This window comes from Nyctereutes procyonoides, unplaced genomic scaffold (assembly GCF_905146905.1).
Source record: "Nyctereutes procyonoides isolate TBG_1078 unplaced genomic scaffold, NYPRO_anot_genome, whole genome shotgun sequence".
NCBI lineage: Eukaryota > Metazoa > Chordata > Mammalia > Carnivora > Canidae > Nyctereutes > Nyctereutes procyonoides.
The window spans coordinates 671,344-685,777 of NW_026575032.1; the positions used below are offsets into that span (position 1 = coordinate 671,344).

Sequence of the window (14,434 nt, forward strand, 5' to 3'; positions counted from 1 at the left end):
ACCATCAGCCTAATAAGGTCTGAATTTCCCAATGATCCATTTGGACAATCATGCATTCACTGGACATAATTCACTGAGTCCCTACCATGTGCCAGGTACAACTTAAGGCACTATGAATCTTTCAGTGAACAAGACAGATGGAGATAGACATCGTTGCAGCATTTAAGAACAAACAAGCATAGGATATAACTTCAGGTAAAGATAAGAGCTGTGAAGACAACTCAAGCAGAGTAGAAGGAAGCAGAGTGAGGGGAGCTGAGCAATCTCAGAAGAGATGATACAGCCTCTCTGACCTGAGAGGAGCTCTATAGAAGGCAGGCACCGGCCAGTGGCCAGTGGAGGGCTGGAGATAGAGTGCTCCCACCCAGAGAGAACAGCACATAGAAGGCAATTAGAAAGGCCCCGGGAGTGGCACAAAAGCAACCAAGAAAATGAGGGGCATGGACATCAAACAAACTGCACAGATCCAGCCACATACTGATGTACAGACTAGGAAGCCATCTGCAGAGGTCAAGTTACCTCCAAAAAACTGTTACATCAAAACATCTGCTACATGAGCTCCAAACACTGATATGTCAAGATTTTAGCATATATTGTCCAGAAAAAATACAGTTTGCCTGTTCTGTCTTCATACCATTCACTGCCATGTTTCTCAAACAATTCCTGTTTTCTTAAATGCCAAAGGATCCTCAATAATCATTTTAAAATCTTGCTAACAAAATGCCAGACCTCACTGAGAAGCATAAATTTAATTTTTGATATTATAATTGCTAAAAGAAGAACTCAGGACTATAAACACCTGCTGTTTATATCTCATATGTTTAGGTGAGAAGCCATGGGAATTTGTAACTTCTCACTAGGAAAGCTCATACTGAGATCTCCTTTGGGAGGCACTTGAAAACTGCTATGTTGCTGCTTACCCCTCACTGCCCATTGGGTAACGTCAGAAGTGTCCAGAAACACCGCTGGGATAGATAGAAAAAACCCTCTATACCCCTCCTCAAAGAGGACATCAACTCACTTTTCTTTAAGGACAGTGAATAAATCATTAAATAAATCACGTTAGATAATTGGGTATAAAGTCTCCTTTCCCAGTTCCTCTGTAGCTACAGTAACAAAACTGTTTATCTTGACAAAGAGCTAAATTAAGCAGAACGAATAGCAATGCCATTAGATACTTGAAAGAAAAATTTTCTTAGAATCAGATTTTAAAATCTACAACTGTTCAGCAGAAGGGTGACTGAAGCAGTGGAAGGAACACCCTAAGGCAGGATCCCCAGTCTTTAAAGGGGAATGATGGAAGAGGAGCAGAGGCAAGGCTGGTGATAAATAAGCTACACATTAAAAGCCTGTGAAGACAATGGCCTTTGTAGTTTCCAAGACCTTGGGGTGGGCAGATCAAATGACAAGGTGTAGAGCATGCTCTCTCCCCTTCCACCCCTGCCCCAAGATAACCCCTAGACTCATTATAATGTATCTGCATAATGGGTACAACCCTCTATCCCCCCCACCCCCCACGATGGAGAAGGCTGCCAAACCTCAGAGGGTCAAACTCTCACTCCCAACCTGTGGGAGGAGCTTCCCAAATGACTGGAGGCAGCCTCCATTAAGAGACCACCTCACTGCAGATCACAGCTCCTCCCAGCCCAGAGAGGCCCAGTAATACCCAATCCCAGAACAACCTAGGGGCCAGTTCCACCTCTCACAACCTGCCTATTCTCCCACCTTGAGAGTGTACTTTTTTTGCTTTAATGAACTGCTTTGCGTTTACTACATTCTTTCTGGCTATCTTATTGGAGTGCAGATCCCCACATAAACCTTCTGGGGAATCCAAGGACTGAGACCTCCATTTACACAAACAGACACCCTCATCTGGAACACCACTACTGTGGGAATCCACACAATCCAACTTATTTTATGTAGGGAAACCCCACTGGCTCTGTCAGGGACATATCTCCGTTGGAGAGGATAGCACTACTTACAGAAACTACCTCTAAGTCATACATTTGTCGCCCAGTAGGAAGTACAATATATATCACATGTGTCTGACATTTGGAATTCTTTCCTCAAACATATGAAACATAACAAAGATTTCTCTGGGACTTATTAGAGTAAGCACACTCGACCAGGGGCATCGTTTGCTCTTTGTATATTTCAGCTTTTTCCCAGGCCCTTTCCCTCCAACTAGGTCCCATTATTCAGTATTAGTGACTTATTTCCGGTCCATTAGATGTATGGACTCTGGTTGTCTATAACCATCTCACACCACATCACAGCTTAGGGAGACTAGCAGCATTTAATTTTATATTAAACTTCTGATGAAACCTGTCACTTTCAATACATCCAATTTTACATATCGACTCACGATTACTTACATTCTCATAGCAGCAAGACCATAGACAGCAACGTACTATATAGTTGCTTACATATTTGTAGCTGAGATACTTCTTTTGTTCATGAACAGAACCACTATTTATTTTATTCAAAACACCCTGAACCAAATGACTTCTGAGTTCCTCTCTGCAGGCTACCTGTTCCCTCCAACTCTGAAGTGCCTCGTTCCCCTTCCCAGTCTTCAACACTTCACTGAAGCTGTTAGATCATCTGCTCATGTGATTTGTATCTTCCCACCCCACCCACAGCATTCCCCTCATGAAATATCGAAAAGAGACATTCAAAGATAATCTAAGCCATCCTTCCTCTCTCCAGACAAACCAAATAAAAATTCTCCAGACAGATGGCTACTATTACAGTCTCCATTTATCTATTTTTAATTTGATACCAAACCCTGAGGTAATAAGTTGAACATTTTTAAAGTCTAACGAATAAAGAAGATATTCCTCTTAGTATCATGTTCCAGCATCTAACTAACCTTTGCAGCCAAAGTGTATTTTTTTTTCCTGTCAAAACTGGTCTTCCAAATAGCATCATCTTTTATTTGAATTTTCATGAAGGTGAAGTGTATTGGTTACTGTCCTACTGAAGATCATCTTCCACATGCCTAGGGGCCTGTAATGAAGTGAATGTTCTCATCTTGCAGTAAAAACCATCTCGATCCCAAACCCTGTTTGATTTGCACAGACCTCCTAAGCTAGTTACACAAAAAAAAAGTTAGTTAAGGTGGGGAAGGAAAAGAAAAGAAACCCTCATATAAAAATGAAAACATTCACACTTCCATACAGTTGTTTTCAGTTCTATGAATTTGCCACTTTACATTAAATGAAAATTGTCATTGTGTAGGGATTTCGCAGATTCAACTCTGTTAAATACTACTGACATCACTTCTGAAGTGTTCAAGAAGACATGCTACTATGGACCTGTCCCTTTCTTCAGACCAAAGATTAGTAGTACTAAATATAAGTCACGGTTGATCTTGTCTTCCCACCGGTAAAGAACAGAGGAAATCACAAAAAAAGATTCAGCTCAATAAGAGAAAATCCTAACTTGCAAATAAAAGGAAAAAAATTGGCAATACGTAACCAATATAAATTTTTTCCTTAAATTTAAACATTTTCTGTGTTAAATTGGATCAACTATAGACAGAAGAGCTTATTTATTATTTGGATAATTTTCACAGGAAAAAAATTTACAGTGTTACTTACTCTATTATTCTCCTTTAATTATTCCGAATGTTGGAGGAATTTTTTACTCACTATATAAAAGGACATCAGCAAAGCTAATCAGTCATGTTTGTCTCCGGACATGGCAAAACGTAATCAAGAGAATTTTATTTAACATATGGCAAAATTTAATGGCAGTGAAGTACAGTCAGTTCCAAAAAATATAGCAATAATATCCTGAATGAGAAGTTGCAGTATGTTGTATGATTTATTTATTAAATAAAATATATTTTCCCTTCTGTCTTTCAATAAGGCTTTTTAAAGAAGCTAGTTTTAAGCACTAATATTTAAGGTATAGATATCTTTGGAGTATCTGATGGCATCATATTTTTATATTAAATTACAGGCATTTTTTCCTTTGATTGTTTTTAACTAAAGTTAGGCCAGATGCCCTGCCTTCAGTGTCTAATTAAACAGATTTCAGGATATCTTTAGAAGCACAAAAAAAACAAAAAAAACAAAAAAAACAAAAAAAAAACAAGTCTGCTCACGTAATCAATTCTGACAGCACACCGTTGTCAGATTTAAACCAAAGAGAGACACATTTTCAGAAATCAGCAAAGATCGTCACTAGGAAAGTAGTGATTTACATTTTCTCAGCAAAGGGCACAAGGCTTTTTCTATTGATTTTTCAAAGGATTCTGTTAAAAATTCTTGCCTGCTTTGGGCTTATACACACACACGTATACACATATCACCGAGGCCTATCTGTTTATATCTTCCCTCTCTGTATTATCTAATAACCCCGACCCATGGACTCCCCTATCTCCAGACGGAAAAGCAGATAGAAAACACAGATTTTTACAGATCACAGACTCTTTAACTGAACAGCATTCGGAATATAATACACAGGGAGTTAAATAACTTAAAAGGGTTGATGTGAAAAATTAAGTCAGTTTTTCATTACAAGTCATTAGTGCCCTAAATATGTGTAGCTGAAAGAACATCAGAAAAGTATTCTGGAGAAAATGCAGGACTAGGAATCAAAAAGTGAGCTGTTTCCCAGGCTCTGACTATATCACTTCGAGTGAGTCATTCCGTCTCACCGAGCTGAGCCAGAGTCCTGACTCCAAAATGGGGATGACAGTCTCTGCCCCATGACCTCACAGAGACTGTTTGAGCATCGGATGGGGGAAGATGCAGGATGGTACTGTATACCAATGGATATCTGCAATCACAAAGTATTAGGAATCAGAGGCTCACTAGTGGCCAACAGAGGCCTTAACACAAACACTGCTTTTTCAATGGCAGAGCTGGAAACATACGTACCATTTTTCTGCAATGCTAACTTCTTGTAAGAAACAAACATGAACAGGACCGTAAACACCACGATCCAAATTCAAACACAGAGGCACCTACGTGGCTCAGTGGTTAAGCGGTTGTCTTTGGCTCAGGTTGTGATCCTGGAGTCCTAGGATCAAGTCCCACATCAGGATCCCCGCAGGGAGCTTGCTTCTCCCTCTGCCTGTGTCTCTCTGCCTTTCTCTCTGTGTCTTTCATGAATAAATAAAATCCTTAAAAAAAAAAATCGAACATCTATTCAAATAGCCTCTACCTGAACACCCGAAGAAAGAGCAGATGCCACTATAAGGTAGTAGTAAATCCAGATACCATTTCAGCTGAATCGACACTCTACTTTCTGCCAAACTGACATATGCTGCTCTATGACCAACTGTCATCAATTCCAGCTCTGCCCTTTTTAGTAGTTTTCAATTCTCTTACACATATAGATCTTCGAATTTCTGAAAGCAAGAGTCTCTCCTTGTCTTTGTTTTTCTTCTATAAGACAAGTAATGCTTTCCTTGTCTGATGTGATTTATGCTCTTTCGCTACCCTGGTTGTCCTCTACGGATGCACACCAGTCTGTTAGAGCTATCTTAACATAGGACATAATCCGGCAGAGAAAGGGCCATACGACCTGTGATCTGGGCATTATGTCTACTGAAGCGACTTAAAATCACAAAGGATTTTTAGGTTCCACACCTTAGATTTAGCTGAAGTTGCCTTTTAATTAACTAACCTGTATATATCAGGCACATTTTCGAGATAGGGTCAGATGCCAAAGCAAGTTTAACTGAGGAACTTGGTCAAGTTTATATAGCTAAGTATATCCTATCTATACTTAGGCAACTGACCACTCCGAAGTTAAAACTTTTGATTCAGTGATGGTCTCAATTAATATTTTATCCACTAAAAGCTCAGTTAATGTGTCTTTTTTAAAAACTGCCATTACCCTTATTTCCTTTTAAAGTTCAAAAATATTTTATGAGTGTAATGAGAGGCTTAATGTAAAACTTTTAAAGGTGTTCCTTTGTTGAGCCTTGCCTTGCCTTTCAAAGTATTTTGAAAATTGAGCTATTTTTTTAAAAGATGGAATAACTGACATAAACTGAAAGATACAGTCAAAAGCGCACCATCTTTTCCACGTTAAATTTCTGAGACAGACTTCACAGTGTAGTCATTGCCCCTTTCTATAGTTTTACAAACATGTTCAGGTATTCAGATTTCAGTGGCATTTCTGGATAGACAAGTTTTTTATTGCACAAAGAATAAAGTAGGGGCACCATGGTGGCTCAGTCCATTGAGTGTCCAACTCTTAATTTTGGCTCAGTTCAGGATCTCAGGGGTGTAAGATCCAGCCCCACGTCAGCTCCAGGCAAGGAGCCTGGTGGGATTCTCATCCTCTGCCCTCTGCACCCCGCCTATCCAACTCTATAAATAAATAAATAAATAAATAAATAAATAAATAAATAAATAAATAAAATCTTTTAAAAAAAGAGTAAAGTAAATTCAGCTGACATTAGCTTATTATACCCATTGTTTTAGGGCTTTTCTCTAAAGAATATGCAAGGGTTACTGTGTGAATACTGTGGCACCTATTTCGACTACTTTGTGACTTATTTACTTTTTGATTTTTTTCAGTATCATAAGGCAGATGATTTCTCTATAAGCGTCATTTCATTAACAAATTAGAAAACCATATTAATAAAGTCAATGTCTTCTGACAGTTTGATAACATCCATCAGATCAGAAACAATTCACAAAACTTTAAATCTAGTTAGTTTTATGAGATTATAGTGTTGCCCAATTGTTTAATATAGATTTGAAACTCACACAGACTAAAGCCATGAAGTCAGCTTCTGGAAAACATTCCCTATGGCATATTGAAAGGGTATACAAAATGTGCCAAATAATAATAGACAAATTCAAGTAGCAAAAATGAAATCATTGGAAATGGTTGAAAACAGTGATAATCTCTAAGATCCAGAGATCACAGTGTTGGTGGTATTTTTAAAATAAGATGCATTGTATCTGAAAACTTCTAGGCAAAGGTTATGGAAATACTAAATAACAAAGGGAAGAGTGCAGTCCATAGGGAGAAAAAGTTTTAAAAATCTACTTTCCCTTTGACGCTGATCTTCTAAACCAAGTTCCACTACTATAGTCATCATGTTTTCAGATTTTTCTAAAGTGAATGGTTTTCCTATAGGCTATTAAAACTAAATCTACTCAATCCATTTAAATTAATTGTATTCTCTTTATTCATGTCTTTAAAACATATATAACTTAATTCAGACCAAATGAGTTATCTTCATGTAAGAATGAACCCAAGATAACAAATGTTTCCCAATTACTAATGTTTATCCTTTCCCCTTCTCATAACTGTATGATGAAGAATTCTAAAAAGTAACAACATTTATCAGTAAATATTTATTAAACAACATTTCCTGTACATTTCTTTATTGGCTATTTTAAAATGTGCTACAAAAAGCTACAAATGAAATTCTAGAAGACAGTTCCTTTCCTCAACATCGTCAGTATTAATGAGGAAACAGAAAACAAATATTGGTTTAACTCACAAACTCAATATACTGATTATTACAAAGTGTGCATATATATATATACACACACACATATAAACACACACACACACAAAATATATATATATACTTCATTCATTTAAAAACATTTAGTATACACGGGTGTAGAGTAAAACACAGTGCCAAGTTCCAAGAATGGACCGACATGAAATGTCAATGTCAGAGTAGAGCAGAGTATGTTACAAAAAGCTTCCAATCAGGAAGATGTGCAAAAAGAATAAACTTAGCAGGCATGAGACTATCAGACTTAGAAAGTCTGCCTTTAAGACTGGCCCTTGGCTGGTACATGGGAACTCGGGTTCTCAGAGTGTCCGTAGCCCACCCTAGTGGACAGGGGTGATTCACTGTGCCTAGACATTGTAAAACAATTTAGTTTATGCTCAACATCTGCTTTCCTTCTGTAAATCTGGGATTCTGCTACACATGAGGCAGAAAATACCTACAATTCCCCAATAAAAACCTTGGGTACTACATTTCTAATGGAGTTCCTTATACAGAAATACGCATGTATGTGGCTGCATTTTCATTACTGAGAGAAGAATGCCCTCTGGGAGGGAGAGAACATAAGGAAATCCACACATGGGTTTCTCGACTCTGTTCGTGCCTTTTCTATCTAAGATTTGGCTATATTATCCTTACTAGGTCACTGCAATAAACTCTTAACCATGAGTAAAACTATATGCTGAATCCCCTGAATGCTTCCAGTGAATCTCCAAATGTGGGGGTGGTCTTGGAAACCCCCGGCACACAAGATACTCGAGTTCAGCCCAGGTGCTGATCGTATGGGATACAAATTTGTCAACAAAAGAGGCAGAAGGTCATTTCAAAATCAATAGTTTCACCGCACACATATTTAACTTACACAAGTTAAACTACATCTGTGCAACCAAAAGAAGTAAGAATTGAGGAAAAATACCAAAGAAAGAAAACAAATTTAAATAGTAAAGACCATTCCTTTTCAAGGCCCACAATCTTAATTATATGAGACTCTTACCTCAAAAGATAGTTTCAGAACCTGAGCCCTCCCTAAAATGTGACTGTACTATAGAAAAAAATTATACCAATGACTGGTTCTGATGTGAATCAATAGGCTCTGGAAAGAAGTAATGGCTTTAAAAGTGAAAAAAATGGGTAACTACAAAATAAGTACCTGGGTATAATCTTCTTTTGAAATTGATGTGAGGTACAGTCCAGTGAAAGTTAAAAATACTCCAAACCTATAAGCCTGAATGATTAGTCTCACTGATACTAACAGAAATTGAAAATCCAATGTCTACATAAAAGAAATAGTAAATAGGAAGAGACACACCTGGCATTCAACTTGGGAACTTCCACATAAAAAAAGGGGACCTAAAAAACAAATGTCCTTTCCGAATTGAAAAGTTAAGGAGAGAATGAAAGATGAATGGTAAGTGTTGATTTGGAAGTTTTGAACATTGGTACCTAATATCAGAGAAACAGAGTATAAAAGGAGAATATCTAACAGACTAACCCTCTAGAAGCTTTGAATCTAAAGCAGACAAAACCATACAGACAGGCATATTTCAGGTAATTACAGGAAGGAACATAAACACAAAATCTAAATGCTATATATGTTATATGCATCAAAGAGGAAAGTAGACAATTTTTCTCAAATCTTCCGCCCATACATCTATTAGGTTGGTTGGCCAATGGTTTGCAACTCTCCATCTTCGAGTCAAATAATGACACATGGGAAGATGGCAAAATATGACCCTCACATATAATTCATAGAAGGCCCTCAAACGTCACAGAACAGTCTCAGTAAGGGTAATTTGCAGCATACCACCTGAGTTAAGGAATGTTCAGAGAAAAAGTCTTCAAGAAGCTGATCTCTACTTGCTCCTGAAACATTTAGGTCCCTCACTCAAAATTTCTAGCTAAAGGTCTTACTTTCTATCATCCAGATATGAACAGAAGAACTGGCTCAAAAGGGGCCACACATCTATATTGTACTAAGATGCTTCTCTCTTACTATAGCTCATTTTCAGGCTGCCAAAAGTCTCATGCTGCCAGGAGGCAGATCACTGGAATTGGAATATCTCCCCCTTACAGACCAAGCTATGTATGGCATCACTAATTGCTCTGGCAACAAAAAGCCTGGAAAGGAATGCCATCCAAACCTTGGACACAAATATTTCAGTAGTGTGTATACTGATTTAAAAAAAAAAAAAAAAAAAAAGCTGGGGCTTTTCCCTTGATCTGATTTTCTTTGCAGCTGGTATTACATATCCAGGCCCAGGGAGTCAATGAAACCAAGAACTCGCCCTGGAGGGGAGCCCTTGAAGGCCAGTCTTGCCCTGCCAGCTGGAACTCCTTGGTCCTCTACATGCCATCAGTCTCCTTCCTCTGGGAGGCGTAACCAGAATGGTGGACTATACTCCCCAGGCATCAATTTAGACACTCCTCATCAAATGATCTTCTGGATTCCCATCTACTCGTAAACCCCAATCTCACTCAAACTAGACCTGCTTCTGGCTCAGATGCTCACATCTCCTGGCCAAAAGCATCCACCAGGACCACCACCTGATCCAGACTTCCCTAGTCTGCTCCACCCTCACCTTCACCAGAGCTTCCTAAACTTTTCGAATAGAATTTCTGTAATTTTTTTCTTCACATTGATTCAAAATCTGTCTTCAAATTCATTCTTCACACTGCCATCAGAGTTCTCTTTGTAATTCAACATCTCCCCATACCACTGCCTGTTAAAAAGCTGCCCATTGCCTGTCAAATGTCCAAACTCCTTAGCATGACATACAAGGCCTTCACATGCTAACTTGTCTCAGCTCAGGACACTCTACCTGCTTCCCAATGCACTGAGGTCTCAGTGTGAGCCCCTAACAATTAAATTTTCTGATTGTAATGTAAATGCCTGACATTAAGATTTTATTGTCTCGGCTTCTATTTCAAAGACCCCCATCTTGAATGAAGACACTGACAGTCACATAGCTAGATAAAGAGCCTGGCTGCCCTACTCCTAAAGTTCTCTTTTTAGAGAGCTCTGGTTGACATAGATAACTGACATTCTGACCACTTGTTATTCCCTTCCCATACTTCTAATTCCCACCCACTCTTATGTTTTAAATTCACCAGTAAGAGTGAACCCACAAAACCCTAGGCATCCCACCCTCAACTCCAATAAAGGCAGAACCCCAGGTCCACACTCTTGCTCGCTCTCTCTCTCCGTGACCTCACTGTGTGGCCCTGGGCAGGCCATGTACACTCCAGGGCCCATAATTAATAAACATTTTTTTCAATTTCATTCTTCTGCATGTGGATGTCCAATTTTCCCAGCACCATTTATTGAAGAGACTGTCTTTCTTCTAGTGGATCGTCTTTCCTCCTTTATCGTATATTAGTTGAGCATAAAGTTCAGGGTCCACTTCTGGGTTCTCTGTTCTGTTCCATTGATCTATATGTCTGTTTTTGTGCCAGTACCACACTGTCTTGATGAACACAGCTTTGAGGTATAACCTGAAATCTGGCATTGTGATGCCCCCAGATATGGTTTTCTTTTTTTAAAATTCCCCTGGCTGTTTGGGGTCTTTTCTGATTCCACACAAATCTTAAAATAATTTGTTCTAAGTCTCTGAAGAAAGTCCATGGTATTTTGATAGGGATTGCATTATACGTGTAAATTGCCCTGGGTAACATTGACATTTTCACAATATTAATTCTGCCAATCCATGAGCATGGAATATTTTTCCATCTCTTTGTGTCTTCCTCAATTTCTTTCAGAAGTGTTCTGTAGTTTTTAGGGTATATTTTGAGAACCATTTGAGTGGTAAATGGTTCTCCAACCTTTTATTTTCAGGTTGTAGGTGTCCTTCTGTCTAAAATGAGTCTCTTGTAGACAGCAAATAGATGGGTCCTGTTTTTTTATCCAGTCTGAAACTCTGCGCCTTTTGATGGGGTCATTAAGTCCATTCACGTTCAGAGTTACTTGAACTTCTTCTTAAAGGGGAGTTTTAAGAGTCCCCCTTAAAATTTCTTGCAGAGCTGGTTTGGAGGTCACATATTCTTTCAGTTCCTGCCTGTCTTGGAAGCTCTTTATCTCTCCTTCCATTTTGAATGAGAGCCTTGCTGGATAAAGTATTCTTGGTTGCATGTTCTTCTCATTTAGGACCCTGAATATATCCTGCCAGCCCTTTCTGGCCTGCCACGTCTCTGTGGAGAGGTCTGCTGTTACCCTAATATTCCTCCCCATGAAAGTCAGGGACTTCTTGTCTCTTGCTGCTTTAAGGATCTTCTCTTTATCTTTGGAATTTGCAAGCTTCACTATTAGATGTCGAGGTGTTGAAAGGTTTTTATTGATTTTAGGGGGGGATCTCTCTATTTCCTGGATCTGAATGCCTGTTTCCCTTCCCAGATTGGGAAAGTTTTCAGCTAGGATTTGTTCAAATACATATTCTGGCCCTCGGTCCCTTTCGGCGCCCTCGGGAACCCCAATTAAACGTAGGTTTTTCTTCCTCAGAGTGTCATTTATTTGCCTTAATCTGTCTTCATGGTCCCTTAATTGATTGTCTCTTTTTTCCTCAGTTTCCCTCTTTGCCATTAACTTGTCTTCTATGTCACTCACTCGTTCTTCCACCTCGTTAACCCTCGTCGTTAGGACTTCTAGTTTGGATTGCATCTCATTCAATTGATTTTTAATTTCTGCCTGATTGGATCTAAATTCTGCAGTCATGAAGTCTCGTGAGGCCTTAATGCTTTTTTCTAGAGCCACCAGTAGCTGTATAATGGTGCTTCTGAATTGGCTTTCTGACATTGAAGTGTAATCCAGATTTTGTAACTCTGTGGGAGAGAGGGCTGTTTCTGATTCTTTCTTTTGAGGTGAGGTTTTCCTTCTAGTCATTTTGCTCAGTGCAGAGTGGCCAAAAACAAGTTGTTCTGGAACACGGGGGAGTATCACTGGTCCGTCCAGCTGGTCTTCTGGGGGAGGGGCCTGCTGTGCTGATTTTCAGGTGTGAGCACTTGGGGGAGCTGCTCTGCCCCTGCCTGCTGCAGGGCTCAGCGGGGGTTGTTTACCCTGTGGGGCCCCAGGAGGAACAGCAGCAGTTGCTATGGCAACTCTGGAAGCCTGGATTCAGCCTCCGCAGGAACTACGGGCTCGGGGCTCTCGGGCTCTCGTTCTCTGTCCGCAGGGCCTGGAGGCTCCGGGGCGGGGCCGCTGATCTGCTCAGCTCGGGGCAGGAGCGTCCTCGCTGTCCTGGGCCCTCCCGGCCTCTGCCTGTCCCGGGGGAGGCCGGATCCTGGGCTGTGTCCCGGCGCCCTGTGCTCCGGGGCCTGCGCTGTTGGATTCGCGCTCCCGCCCCGCAGCCCCCTCCGCGGAGCCGCCGCCCGAGCCCCTCCGAGCTGCTCCGGTCGGTCCCGCCGTGCGCGCTGCAGCCCTTAGGGAGCTCGGCGCACTCTCCTGCGGTCGCAGGTGTCTGTTAGTGTCCCCGGGAGCCCGAGGGCATCCCCGCCCTCCTGGGTCCTGCTCCAACTCCCTGCGAGCCCCTTTCCGCCCGCCCGGGAAGGTTGGTGCAGCTCCTGCTCCTCCGGGACGGGGCTCTCCTGTCCTGGGGACACTCGCCCCGGCCTCAGCCCGGCTCCTCGCGGGGCCCCTCCCCCTCGGAGGCCTTTTGTTCCTTTATTTCTTTTTCCCCGTCTTCCTACCTTGATAGAAGCGCGGACTCTTCTCACTGTAGCGTTCCAGCTGGTCTCTCTTTACATCTCAGGCCGAATTCGTAGATTTTCAGGATGGTTTGAAGGTTATCTAGGTAATTTGGTGGGGACAGGTGACTCGTTTTCAAAGTTTCTAATGGTTGTTGCTGAGGTTCATCTTGAAATCATAAGAACCATAAGGACCAGTCCAGTCGCATTATCTGCAGTCGGGGAAATGTCTCTGGGAGCTAGCCAAAAAGTAGCATGGACTCAATTTTCCTCTTAAAAAATTAAAAAAAAAATGTTTCTATATTTTCCATTTCATCAGTTCCCCAAATCTTAAACCTTCAATTATGGGTTAGCATGGACCCCAGGCACTCCTCTGGGATGCCTAGCACTACTATCCACAGGCTGAGACTGACCCAAAATACAGGCACACACTCACACACACCTGGCCCAGGCCATCTAAAAGCACATATCCCCTGTCTGGAGCAGGGGAATGGCAATCACACTTCCATCTGAGAGATGCTCATGTGAGTCAGATTCCATAATGATGAAAGTCTCCCATTTAGATCAGAATCAAGTTACTTTTACTGAACATATGCTTTGTATTTAGCCAAATTCATTCTATGAAAACTGAAACATAAAAGGATCCTGCTTTAAAGAAAAAATAATAGTAGTAATAACAGCTAGCAGTTATTGAGTGTTTATTATGTGCCAGACACTTTGCTAATAAGCACCTTTACACATAATATATAATATATTCCTCAAAACAACCCCATGTGGTGGATGCTACATATTAACCACATTTAACAGATAAGGAAACTGAGACATTCAGAATAACTTATCCAAGGTTTCACAGCTAGTTAAGAATTGACGCTAGGGTTCAAACCAAGATAGAGCCCACCACATTATACTAATTCAATATCCTTACAACTTGGTCCCAAGTTGCCAACTGGTAAGCAGAATTCTAAGAGTGACTCCTCAATCCTTGAGAATGCTCTCCAGTTTGAGTGTAGCTAGAATCTGTGAGTACAGTGAGAAACTGCTCCTATGATTATGTTGTATCACAAAAGGGAGGATATACCCTTAGGAAGCCTAACTAATCACACAAGCTGCTTAAAACCAGGGAAATTTCTCTGCCTGGTAAACAGAGAAGTGAGAGAGCCAGGAAGCATGAGAAGGATTTGACAGGAAGATTTTCCATTACTGAGATGATAGGGCTACAAGCTGGCCTGATAGAGGATCCTAAAAGATCTAGGAACTACA

At 40.6% G+C, this 14,434-nt stretch overlaps 1 protein-coding gene across 5 annotated transcripts in view; it reads right to left on the minus strand.

Annotated features, from left to right (window-relative positions):
• PRDM5 (PR/SET domain 5) overlaps positions 1 to 14,434 on the minus strand; it is a 201,097-nt gene that overhangs the window by 134,267 nt on the left and 52,396 nt on the right. The window lies entirely within an intron of this gene.